This window comes from Quercus robur, chromosome 6, assembly GCF_932294415.1.
Source record: "Quercus robur chromosome 6, dhQueRobu3.1, whole genome shotgun sequence".
NCBI lineage: Eukaryota > Viridiplantae > Streptophyta > Magnoliopsida > Fagales > Fagaceae > Quercus > Quercus robur.
Genome location: NC_065539.1, coordinates 54,167,378 through 54,180,698, shown reverse-complemented (window position 1 = coordinate 54,180,698; position 13,321 = coordinate 54,167,378). Strand labels below are relative to the sequence as shown.

At 38.9% G+C, this 13,321-nt stretch overlaps 1 pseudogene; it reads left to right on the top strand.

Annotated features, from left to right (window-relative positions):
* LOC126690381 (uncharacterized) overlaps window positions 1–13,321 on the top strand; it is a 72,762-nt pseudogene extending 59,441 nt beyond the window's left edge.

Sequence of the window (13,321 nt, the reverse complement as noted above, 5' to 3'; positions counted from 1 at the left end):
GAGATGTCATTTGCTTAAAGATTGGAGATCAAGTTCCAGCAGATGGGCTATTCTTAGACGGGCATTCATTGCAACTGGACGAATCTAGCATGACAGGGGAAAGTGACCATGTAGAAGTAAATTGTAGTCATCCATTTTTGTTTTCTGGTACTAAGGTGGTTGATGGCTATGCTAGAATGCTTGTCACTTCGGTTGGGATGAACACGATACGGGGCGAGATGATGAGCTCAATCAGTCGCGATACCAATGAACAAACACTTTTACAAGTTCGGCTCAACAAGTTAACTTCATCAATAGGTAAGGTTGGTTTGGCAGTTGCTTTCCTAGTTCTTGTAGTCTTGTTGGTTCAATACTTCACTGGGAATACTACAGATGAGAATGGAAATAAAGAGTTCAACGGCAGCAGCACCAAGGCTGATGACATACTAAATGCTATGGTGGGATTTGTAGCTGCTGCAGTTACGATAGTCGTGGTTGCAATTCCAGAAGGTTTGCCTTTGGCTGTGACACTTACGCTTGCTTATTCCATGAAAAGAATGATGGCTGATCAGGCAATGGTGCGGAAGCTCTCTGCTTGTGAGACCAAGGGCTCTGCCACCACCATTTGTACTGACAAAACAGGCACCCTCACTCTGAATAAAATGAAGGTGACTAAGTTTTGGCTAGGGAAAGAATCTTTTGCACCAACTACTTACTCATCAATCGCTCCATATTTTCTTGAACTGCTACAAGGAGTAGCTCTAAACACAACCGGTAGTGTTTATAGGCCTACTTTAGGGTCTGAAATTGAGTTCTCAGGCAGTCCCACTAAACAAGCAATTCTTTTGTGGGCTGTTCTAGAGTTAAAAATGGAAATGGAACAATTGACGCAAAGTCGTAAGATTCTTTACGTTGAAGCATTCAATTCAACGAAGAAACGAAGCGGAGTCATAACAAGGAGAAAGACAGACAATACAATCCACGTACACTGGAAAGGAGCTGCAAAGATGATATTGAAAATGTTTTCAAGTTACTATGATGCTTCTAGAATTATGAAAGATCTAGATGTAGTGAAAAGTTGAAATTCGAACAAAGAATTCAAGGTATGGTAGCCAGCAGCCTCCAGTGCATTGATTTTGCACATAAGCAAATTTCAGAAGAAGATCAAGAACATGATATGGAGCAAAAGAAGATAGAAGAAGATGGTCTGACCCTATTAGGACTGGTGGGTATTAAGGACCCATGTCGTCCAGGGGTAAAGAAGGCTGTGGAAGATTGCCAAAATGCAGGTGTGAACATCAAAATGATCACTGGAGACAATGTTTTCACAGCCAAAGCTATTGCCACTGAATGTGGAATATTGAGGTTTGATCAAGACATGAGTGGAGCAGTGGTAGAAGGCATTGAATTCAAAAACTACACACCAAAGGAGAGAATGGAGAAAGTTGATAAAATTTGTGTGATGGCAAGGTCATCTCCCTTTGACAAGCTACTGATGGTAGAATGTTTGAAACAAAAAGGTCATGTGGTTGCAGTCTCTGGAGATGGCACAAACGACGCACCAGCATTGAAAGAAGCTGATGTGGGGCTTTCAATGGGAATTTAGGGTACCGAGGCGACCAAGGAGAGCTCAGATATTGTCATTTTGGATGACAACTTTGCCTTTGTTGTCACAGTTTTAAGGTGGGGAAGATGTGTGTACAACAACATCCAGAAGTTCATTCAGTTCCAACTCACTGTGAATGTTGCTGCTTTTGTGATCAACTTTGTGACAGCTGTCTCAGCTGGTGAAGTCCCATTAATAGCAGTTCAGTTATTATGGGTGAATCTAATTATGGACACATTGGGTGCTCTAACTCTTGCAACAGAGAAGCCCACTAAAGAGTTGATGACGAAACCACCAATAGTGCGAACTGAACCACTTATTACCAACAGAATGTGGAGAAATCTTTTAGCCCAAGCTTTGTATCAGATTATCGTCCTCCTGACCTTGCAATTCATAGGTGAATCAATCTTTGGTGTGACTGAGAAGGTAAATGACATGTTGATCTTCAATACTTTTTTCCTTTGTCAAGTGTTCAATGAATTCAATGCAAGAAAGCTTGAGAAGAAGAATGTGTTTAAAGGGATACATTGGAATAAGTTGTATTTGGGGATTATAGCCATAACCAGAGTCCTTTAGGTGGTGATGGTAGAATTTTTGAAGAAGTTTGCAGGTACAGAAAGGTTGAATTGGGGGCAATGGGGTGAGTGCATTGGGTTTGGAATGGTTTCTTGGCCAATTGGTTGGATTGTGAAGTGGATACCTATTCCAAAAAGACCATTTCTGAGCTACCTAAACATGAAAAAGATGCAAGGACTTCCAACCCCATTTTCGTTCATATTGAAGACAAGCCCAAGGTTGATTGGCGTCTAATTGCTTGTAATTGTGTATTGTAGCCAGGTGACCAAGTCATTGAGTAGATGATTTTTTTACTATTTTTTAGGAAGATTGTGGGTGATATTTCATTTGTTTGTATATGATGTACTGTATTTAGTTAGTATATGATGATGTATTTCAATTCAAATATATGGAGAGTTTGATATATATATTCATGAATTGATCTTTAATACTTTCGTCCTTTGTCAAGTCTCAATGAGTTCAATGCAAGAAATCTCAAGAAGAAGAACTTCTTTAAAGGGATACATTGGAACAAGTGGTTTATGGGATCATTGCCATAAAGATAGTCCTTCAAGTGGTTATGGTAGAATTTTTGAAGAACTTACCAAATATAGAAAGGTTGAATTGGGGGCAATGGGGTGCATGCATCAGAATTGCAATAGTGTCTTGGCCAATCAGTTAGATTGTCAAGTGGATACCTGTTCCACCCCATAGTTGAGAGCACCTTTACAGCAGATTTTGCACTGGGCTTATCCCATGGAAAGCAACAAGCGATTGGGAAGTGTAACACCTCCAAATTTGTGCAAAATCCTTTCAACCGCGGTTCTTCCTTAGGTCTTTTCGCAATATGCATTCTCTTGGCTTTCTAAGCCAAACTTTGATGCTTTGTAATTTTTTTTTTTTTTTTAAATTCATATCGTAGCATTAGAAATATGCAAGTATTTAATGTCATAATATTAATAAAAATAGTTTTTTTTTAATTTATTGTTTTTCATATCTAAAGAACAATTTGTTTGAATGTAACTTAAATTTAAGGGTCCATTTAGTTGGATGGATTTTTGGGACGGAAAAGGGGGGACTGAAAAGGGGAGAAAGAGTGATTTTTTGGAGTGTTTGATTGGGTGGATTTTAAAAGGGAAAACTAGTGAAGCTTGCGTGTTTCTTTCTAAGCCCACCAAAATGTTTTCTTCTCAAATTAAGAAGAAAACTGTAGAGAAAACACAGAACAACAGTTCCATGGCTATGAAGACGAAAATGCCTATGTGCACATTTCACATGAGTTCTTTCGTTTTCTTTTTCTTTTTTCTGGTTTTTGTCTTTTTAATTTACCCATCTTTCAATTCTTTTTTTTTTTTTTTTCTTCTTTCTTCTTTTCTTTTTTCTTTTTCTTTGGTTTTCTTCTTCTTCTTCTTTGGTTTTTGTCTTTTTTCTAGTACTTCTCATTTGGATTTTTTTTTAATCATTTCTTTTGGTGTTCATCCTTCTTTTTATTTTCATTTTTCCATTTGTTTTGGTTTTTTTTGTTCATCTTTTTTTTTTTTGGTGCTAGGTTGTTACTTTTTTTATTTTAATATGGGTATAACATTAAATTTATACAAACCATAGTTTCCATCCTCTCATTTTTCTTCTCAACCAAACAAAAATGTTATTCATTCCTCAACTTTTTCACCTCTCCAACCAAACATCACGAGAGAAAACTAAAATTTTTTCTATTCTCCCACTTTTTCATCCCCTTTCAATTTTCTCTTCTCACTTTTTCATCTTCCCAACCAAAAGGACCCTAAATCATAACACCAAGAATAGTTATTACTTATTACTTGCGAAACATTAACATGGACGAGGAAAGTTATACAACAATTGAAGCTATGTGCTATGAACCTAAACAAATAGAAAGGATCTTTAGGGCATTTACTTTGGTTTATACTTTATACCAAAAAAAAAAAAAAGTCTATTTTAAAACAAAGACTTACTTTTTTCTATTTTATTTAATATTTTCTCGAAACATCTTTTATCTATTTTATATTCTATTTTTATTAAAATATTATTTCCTCATCTTATTTTATTATTTCTCCCAAATTATCTCATCTCTTTCTCTATTACCTCTACCAATCCCGCAAACCTCTCTAGCCAAAACACACATGCCACCAATCCTACAAACCACAACTCATAGTCTCTCTCTTCCTCCCACCTAAATCACAGCAAATTACCCACCCACTAATCATAGTCTCTCTTCCAGAACCAAAAGGCACACCCAAATTATAGCAAATCGAGACTGGGACAAAGACCCACACAAGATCCACCAATGGTCTCGCCGGATCCGTAGCTAAAAAGATTTTCAACCAAAAATTTTCCAAGACCCCTCCTAGGTGTAGTTGAAGCTACCTTTGCATTTTGTTAAAAGAAAACCACTTACAGCATGGACCATGAGAGAGGAGAGCTTGGAAAATGAGGCTGTGTTTGTTTTGGGTATAAATGAATATTGGAAAATGCTTTACACCAGTGATGGTGTTTGGCAACTTAGGAAAATAAGGTCAAACTAAAAATTAATGTGTTTGACCGTAAAATAACCCACCTACACCTGTAAAATATTTTACACACTGATTTTACCTTCAAACCATTTACACTCCTCCTGAAAATTTTTGTTCTCCTCACTCTCACATCCCTCACAAGTCACACCAAGACCAAGCCAAAGGATGGACAGATTGGCCGCCGGTGAAGACTAGATTGTCGTCTGTGACCCACAACCCCACCGGTGAAGATCAAATTGTCGTCTGTGACCCACAGCCTCGCTGGTGAAGCCCAGATTGTTGTCCTCGACCCACAGCCCCGCCGTCGTGCATGGAAGCCCCACCACCAGTGAAGGTAGTTTGGGTAGATCGTCATCCACCTCCACCTCCACCTCCACCAATCTATCCCTATTCCTCCCCTGACCCACCTCCACCAACCCATCCCTTTTCCTCCACCGACCCATCTTCCTCATTTCTTTTTACTCAAGACCCACATTCTAATAGAGCTCTGGGGTTTTTAGGGATTATTCCCATTTATAGTGTGGTATTTTTTTTGTTTTGTTTTCATGATTTGGTTGAGGTAATAACAATGATATGTTCTTGGGTTGCAATTGATTCGTTTTTGTATGTCAAAAAATGAAAATTATAACTGATCCATGGATTTGATCAATCAATCCATTGAAAATTATAATCCAATTGTATTATAGGTATTTTTTGACATTGTCTTTGGAAAATGTTATAAATTGGAGAACCAAACACCGGAAATACTTTTCTGACATATTTCCTAGAACACAACCAAATAGGTAAAAAATGTTTTTCTTTTCGTAAAATATTTTCAACTGAAAATATTTTACATTCGGAAATTACTTTACATGTTGCCAAAAATAGCCTAAGAGAGAAAGGAAGAAACAAAAGAGTGGGAGAGAAAAAGAGAGAGAGAGAGAGCCATGACAATAAATCATGAATAAACAAATGAAATACATAAGCTACGGTGACTCCTAAATTTGGACCAGCACTGAAGCAGAATCTCATCTTGCAGGTTCATCAATAGGCGTGGGTGTTTATTTGGGCTTCATTGGCTAAATGGGCATCATGCTATTTTTTATGAGTTGATGAGAATGCAAGTCTAAGGTTTCATTTGTTTTAGGCTGGGTTTGATTCAATGGAAAATATTTTTTCAGTGTAAAATATTTTAAGTGTTTTGTTGTATTTTTAAAATTAAATACTATCAAATTTGTTTTTACTATTTCTCTGTATTTCTCATCTCTCAAGTACACATATAATTTTTTTTTTAATTTAAAATTAAAAAAAATAGTGATTGGCAAACAGAGACCAAGGACATTAGTAGTTGAGTGGCCACAGTTGCGGGGGAATGGATGTTTGGTTATCTACGGTCAACCGAAAAACAATATAAAGTTGACCAACAATTATTGTTATCAAAAAAAAAAAAAAAAAAAAAAAATTCAATTGCCCTAAAACACTACCAAAAAAACATCCAAGTGTTTGGTTGCGTTTCTAAGAATGCTCTGAAAAACATTTTCAAGTGTTTAAGGTTGGAGAGAGAAGAAGGTTTAAAGGGAGAAAGACGAGGGAAGAAGAGGCGGAGATTGACGTTGAGGGTTTGAGACTTAGTGCAGTGGTGTTGTGTTTGTGTTTCAATTCATTTGATATTTTATTTGTAATCTTTTGCAAAGGGTTTTAGACTTTTAGATAAAAACCAGACTCGTTTTGCACTTTGTGACCTGGAGAAGTTTGGTACTCTAAACTCAAGGAACATAATAGTCCTATAAGCCCAGACACTCAGAAGTACTATTATCCTAAAATCCATAAAGTTTGGAAAACCAAGAAGATTTTGATTTAAAACTTGAGCGACATTCATTTGAAACTTGAGGAATATTATTTTCTGGTCGACCATCAATTTTAGACAGCAAAACATTTTCGACTTTCGAGGAAACAGAGCCCGAAAGAGTGTAGAAAGTTTCCGTTTGCTTACCTGGAACTGGAAGGAAAGTAGGAACCTGAGGGTATAAATATGGTCAATGGGTTCACATCCCAGCGCGTTGACTGGTCGGTCACTTGAGAGCGTCGTAACTGCAGACACGTTTTTGGGCTTAATGTCTGCTGTTACTGTTAGGCCACCGAATTTTTCTTTTTCGTATCTTTTTCTCACGTAACAACTGTTGAGTTCACTTAAGTACGGATACGCGTTTCTGGTGCTGCGATTGCATTTTCCTTTATTTATTTATTTATTTATTTATTTATTAAGAAGCATTAGGATGTTGTCTGTTAGTGGATTTGTATACGTTACGTGAGACCCACAATCCCTTTGACGAGTAAAATAAGCGGTGAACAGTATTTTTCAGTGGAGCCGTGCATTGTTCAACAGGTTTTAGCAACTCCACTTTGCAACTTCGAAGTAAAAACCACCGCCCTATAAAGGAATCAGAAACCACATAAAGAAAAAAACCTGTAACTTCAGAAATCTACGTACCTACCTATAAAAACCACCACCCTCTCTGCAACTTCAATTCTCATATCTACTAGCTAGCACTATATTCGATCTCCACATATCTCCATTCTCCTCTGTTCCATTTATATCCACATTATCTTGCTTTTCTTCCTCTTGTGATTACTACTTCATCCATGCTTTCTTAAACATCATCTTTTCTTTTTACTCCTATTGTGCTTTGCAAACCATTTCAAGGATATCATCCTACAAAACATGGACCGCATTGAGTCTTTACTTGGTGCACAACACTCCCTTAGCACACCCAATAAAAGATGGCACTCCGCTTTTGTTTCCATATATTGTTCTAGAGCCCTTCTATCCCTTTTCAAAGATTCTCTACTCCAGAAAAATCTCAAGGTTTCACCTTCTCCATCTTTCGTCATTTTGGATCTCAACCCAGACATTGGGTTCAAAGTTGATCAACCAACACTCACTAACCTTGTAAAAGATAAAAAGATTGAAAGACTCCAAAACATTGGAGGGATTGATGCACTGGCATTCACTCTCCAAACCAACGTTGAATGTGGGATTCATGGCAGTGATGAAGACATTGCTCGCCGACACGAGGCTTTTGGCTCAAACACATATAAAAGACCACCTACAAAGAGCTTCTTCCATTTTTTAGTGGAAGCCTTCAAGGATCTTACCATTCTCATCCTTCTAGGTTGTGCTGTACTTTCTCTGGTATTTGGCATTAAAGAGAATGGAATAAAAGAAGGATGGTATGACGGTGGAAGCATATTTGTTGCTATATTTCTTGTCATTGCTATTTCTACCATTAATAACTTTAAGCAAAACAAACAATTTGACAAGTTATCCAAAGTTAGCAACAATATTCACATTGATGTTGTGAGGGCTGGTCGGCGTCAACATATTTCAATATTTGAAATTGTAGTTGGAGATATCATTTGCTTAAAGATTGGAGATGAAGTCCCAACTGATGGGCTATTCTTAGACGGGTATTCACTGCAAGTGGACGAATCTAGCATGACAGGGGAAAGTGAACATGTAGAAGTAAATTGCAGTCATCCATTTTTGTTTTCTGGTACAAAGGTGGTTGATGGCTATGCTCAGATGCTTGTCACTTCAGTTGGGATGAACACAACATGGGGCGAGATGATAAGCTCAATTAGTCGTGATACCAATGAACAGACACCTTTACAAGTTCGGCTCAACAAGTTAACTTCATCAATAGGTAAGGTTGGTTTGGTAGTTGCTTTCCTAGTTCTTGTAGTCTTGTTGGTTCGATACTTCACTGGGAATACTACAGATGAGAATGGAAATAAAGAGTTCAACGGCAGTAGCACCAAGGTTGATGACATACTAAATGCTGTGGTGGGATTTGTAGCTGCTGCAGTTACTATAGTCGTGGTTGCAATTCCAGAAGGTTTGCCTCTGGCTGTGACGCTTACACTTGCTTATTCCATGAAAAGAATGATGGCTGATCAGGCTATGGTGCGAAAGCTCTCTGCTTGTGAGACCATGGGCTTAGCCACCACCATTTGTACTGACAAAACAGGCACCCTCACTCTGAATAAAATGAAGGTGACTAAGTTTTGGCTAGGGAAAGAATCTTTTGTACCAGCTACTTACTCATCAATCGCTCCATATATTCTTGAACTGCTGCAAGAAGGAGTAGCTCTAAACACAACCGGTAGTGTTTACAGACCTACTTCAGGGTCTAAAATTGAGTTCTCAGGCAGTCCCACTGAACAAGCAATTCTTTCATGGGCTGTTCTGGAGCTAAACATGGAAATGGAACAATTGACGCAAAGTCGTAAGATTCTTTACGTTGAAGCATTCAATTCACAGAAGAAACGAAGCGGAGTCATAACAAGGAGAAAGACAGACAATACAATCCACGTGCACTGGAAAGGAGCTGCAGAGATGATATTGAAAATGTGTTCGAGTTACTATGATGCTTCTGGAATTATGAAAGATCTAGATGATAGTGAAAAGATGAAATTCGAACAAAGAATTCAAGGTATGGCAGCCAGCAGCCTCCGGTGCATTGCTTTTGCACATAAGCAAATTTCAAAAGAAGATCAAGAACATGATATGGAGCAAAAGATGATAGAAGAAGATGGTCTAACCCTATTAGGATTGGTGGGTATTAAGGACCCATGTCGTCCAGGGGTAAAGAAGGCTGTGGAAGATTGCCAAAATGCAGGTGTGAACATCAAAATGATCACTGGAGACAATGTTTTCACAGCCAAAGCTATTGCCACTGAATGTGGAATATTGAGGTTTGATCAAGACATGAGTGAAGCAGTGGTAGAAGGCATTGAATTTAGAAACTACACACCAGAGGAGAGACTAGAGAAAGTTGATAAAATTTGTGTGATGGCAAGGTCATCTCCCTTTGACAAGTTATTGATGGTAGAATGTTTGAAACAAAAGGGTCATGTGGTTGCAGTCACTGGGGATGGCACAAACGATGCACCAGCATTGAAAGAAGCTGATGTGGGGCTTTCAATGGGAATTCAGGGCACCGAGGTGGCCAAGGAGAGCTCAGATATTGTCATTCTGGATGACAACTTTGCCTCCATTGCCATAGTTTTAAGGTGGGGAAGATGTGTGTACAACAACATCGAAAAGTTCATTCAGTTCCAACTCACCATGAATGTTGCTGCTCTTGTGATCAACTTTGTGGCAGCTGTCTCAGCTGATGAAGTCCCATTAACAGTAGTTCAATTATTATGGGTGAACCTAATTATGGACACATTGGGTGCTCTAGCTCTTGCAACGGAGAAGCCCACCGAGGAGTTGATGACGAAGCCACCAGTAGGTCGAACTGAACCACTTATTACCAACATAATGTGGAGAAATCTCTTAGCCCAAGCTTTGTATCAGATCATCATCCTCCTGACCTTGCAATTCAAAGGTGAATCAATCTTTGGTGTGACTAAGAAGGTAAATGACACATTGATCTTCAATACTTTCGTCCTTTGTCAAGTGTTCAATGAATTCAATGCAAGAAAGCTTGAGAAGAAGAATGTGTTTAAAGGGATACATAGGAATAAGTTGTTTATGGGGATCATAGCCATAACCATAGTACTTCAGGTGGTGATGGTAGAATTATTGAAGAAGTTTGCAGGTACAGAAAGGTTGAATTGGGGGCAATGGGTTGAGTGCATTGGATTTGGAATAGTTTCTTGGCCAATTGGTTGGATTGTGAAGTGGATACCTGTTCCAAAAAGACTATTTCTGAGGTTGAAAACTGATCAACCAAGTCTCACAAAAATCGATCAAAAAACTCTCACGGAGCTTGTGAAAGAGAAAAACATTGAAAAGCTCCAAATTATTGGAGGCATTGATAGACTATTATCCGATCTTAAAACCAATGTTAAAAGCGGGATTCAAGGCAATATTGAAGACATTGCTCACCGACATGAGGCTTTTGGCACAAACACCTACAAAAGACCGCCCACAAAGAGCTTCTTCCATTTTGTAGTGGAAGCCTTCAAGGTTCTTACCATTCTCATCCTACTAGGCTGTGCTGTTCTTTTTCTTGGTTTTGGCATCAAAGAAAATGGAATAAAAGAAGGACGGGATGACAGTGTAAGCATATTTGTCGCTATATTTCTAGTCATTGCTGTTCCCACCATAAGTAACTTTTGGCAAAACAGAGAATTTGACAAGTTATCCAAAGTCAGCAACAATATCCAAATTGAAGTAGTAAGAGCCGGGAGGCGTCAACAGATTTCAATATTTGAAATTGTCGTTGGAGATGTCATTTGCTTAAAGAATGGAGATCAAGTTCCAGCAGATGGGCTATTCTTAGACGGGCATTCATTGCAAGTGGATGAATCTAGCATGACAGGGGAAAGTGACCATGTAGAAGTAAATTGTAGTCATCCATTTTTGTTTTCTGGAACTAAGGTGGTTGATGGCTACGCCAAGATGTTAGTCACTTCGGTTGGGATGAACACGATATGGGGCGAGATGATGAGCTCAATCAGCCGTGATACCAATGAACAAACACCTTTACAAGTTCGGCTCAACAAGTTAACTTCATCAATAAGTAAGGTTGGTTTGGCAGTTGCTTTCCTAGTTCTTGTAGTCTTCTTGGTTCAATGCTTCACTGGGAATACTACAGATGAGAATGGAAATAAGAAGTTCAACGGTAGCAGCACCATGACTGATGACATACTAAATGCTGTGGTGGGATTTATTGCAGCTTATGAAAAAAAAAATGTTGTGGCGGGAATTGTAGCTGCTACAGTTACTATAGTCATGGTTGCAATTCCAGAAGGTTTGCCTTTGGCTGTAACAGTTACACTTGCTTATTCCGTGAAAAGCATGTTGGCTGATCAGGCTATGGTGCGAAAGCGCTCTGCTTGTGAGACCATGGGCTCTGTCACCACCATTTGTACTCACAAAACAGGCACCCTCACTCTGAATAAAATGAAGGTGACTAAGTTTTGGCTAGGGAAAGAATCTTTTGTACCAGCTACTTACTCATCAATCGCTCCATATATTCTTGAACTGCTGCAAGAAGGAGTAGCTCTAAACACAACCGGTAGTGTTTACAGGCCTACTTCAGGGTCTAAAATTGAGTTCTCAGGCAGTCCCACTGAACAAGCAATTCTTTCATGGGCTGTTCTGGAGCTAAACATGGAAATGGAACAATTGACGCAAAGTCGTAAGATTCTTTACGTTGAAGCATTCAATTCACAGAAGAAACGAAGCGGAGTCATAACAAGGAGAAAGACAGACAATACAATCCACGTGCACTGGAAAGGAGCTGCAGAGATGATATTGAAAATGTGTTCGAGTTACTATGATGCTTCTGGAATTATGAAAGATCTAGATGATAGTGAAAAGATGAAATTCGAACAAAGAATTCAAGGTATGGCAGCCAGCAGCCTCCGGTGCATTGCTTTTGCACATAAGCAAATTTCAAAAGAAGATCAAGAACATGATATGGAGCAAAAGATGATAGAAGAAGATGGTCTAACCCTATTAGGATTGGTGGGTATTAAGGACCCATGTCGTCCAGGGGTAAAGAAGGCTGTGGAAGATTGCCAAAATGCAGGTGTGAACATCAAAATGATCACTGGAGACAATGTTTTCACAGCCAAAGCTATTGCCACTGAATGTGGAATATTGAGGTTTGATCAAGACATGAGTGGAGCAGTGGTAGAAGGCATTGAATTCAGAAACTACACACCAAAGGAGAGAATGGAGAAAGTTGATAAAATTTGTGTGATGGCAAGGTCCTCACCCTTTGACAAGCTACTGATGGTAGAATGTTTGAAACAAAAAGGTCATGTGGTTGCAGTCACTGGGGATGGCACAAACGATGCACCAGCATTGAAAGAAGCTAATGTAGGACTTTCAATGGGAATTCAAGGAACCGAAGTGGCCAAGGAGAGCTCAGATATTGTCATTTTGGATGACAACTTTGCCTCTGTTGCCACAATCTTATGGTGGGGAAGATGTGTGTACAACAACATGCAGAAGTTCATTCAGTTCCAACTCACCGTGAATGTTGCTGCTCTTGTGATCAACTTTGTGGCAGCTGTCTCAGCTAGAAAAGTCCCATTAACAGCAGTTCAGTTATTATGGGTGAACCTAATTATGGACACATTGGGTGCTCTAGCTCTTGCAATAGAGAAGCCCACCGAAGAGTTGATGACAAAGCCACCAATAGGTCAAACTGAACCACTTATTACTAACATAATGTGGAGAAATCTCGTGGCTCAAGCTTTGTATCAGATTATCGTTCTCTTGACCCTACAGTTCAAAGGTGAATCAATTTTTGGTGTGACCGTGAAGGTAAATGACACCTTGATCTTTAACACTTTTGTTCTTTGTCAAGTGTTCAATGAATTCAATGCAAGAAAGCTTGAGAAGAAGAATGTGTTTAAAGGGATACATAGGAATAAGTTGTTTTTGGGGATCATAGCCATAACCATAGTCCTTCAGGTGGTGATGGTAGAATTTTTGAAGAAGTTTGCAGGTACAGAAAGGTTGAATTGGGGGCAATGGGGTGAGTGCATTGGGTTTGGAATAGTTTCTTGGTCAATTGGTTGGATTGTGAAGTGGATACCTATTCCAAAAAGACCATTTCTGAGCTACCTAAACATGAAAAAGATGCAAGGACTTCCAACCCCATTTTCGTTCATATTGAAGACAAGCCCAAGGTTGATTGGCGTCTAA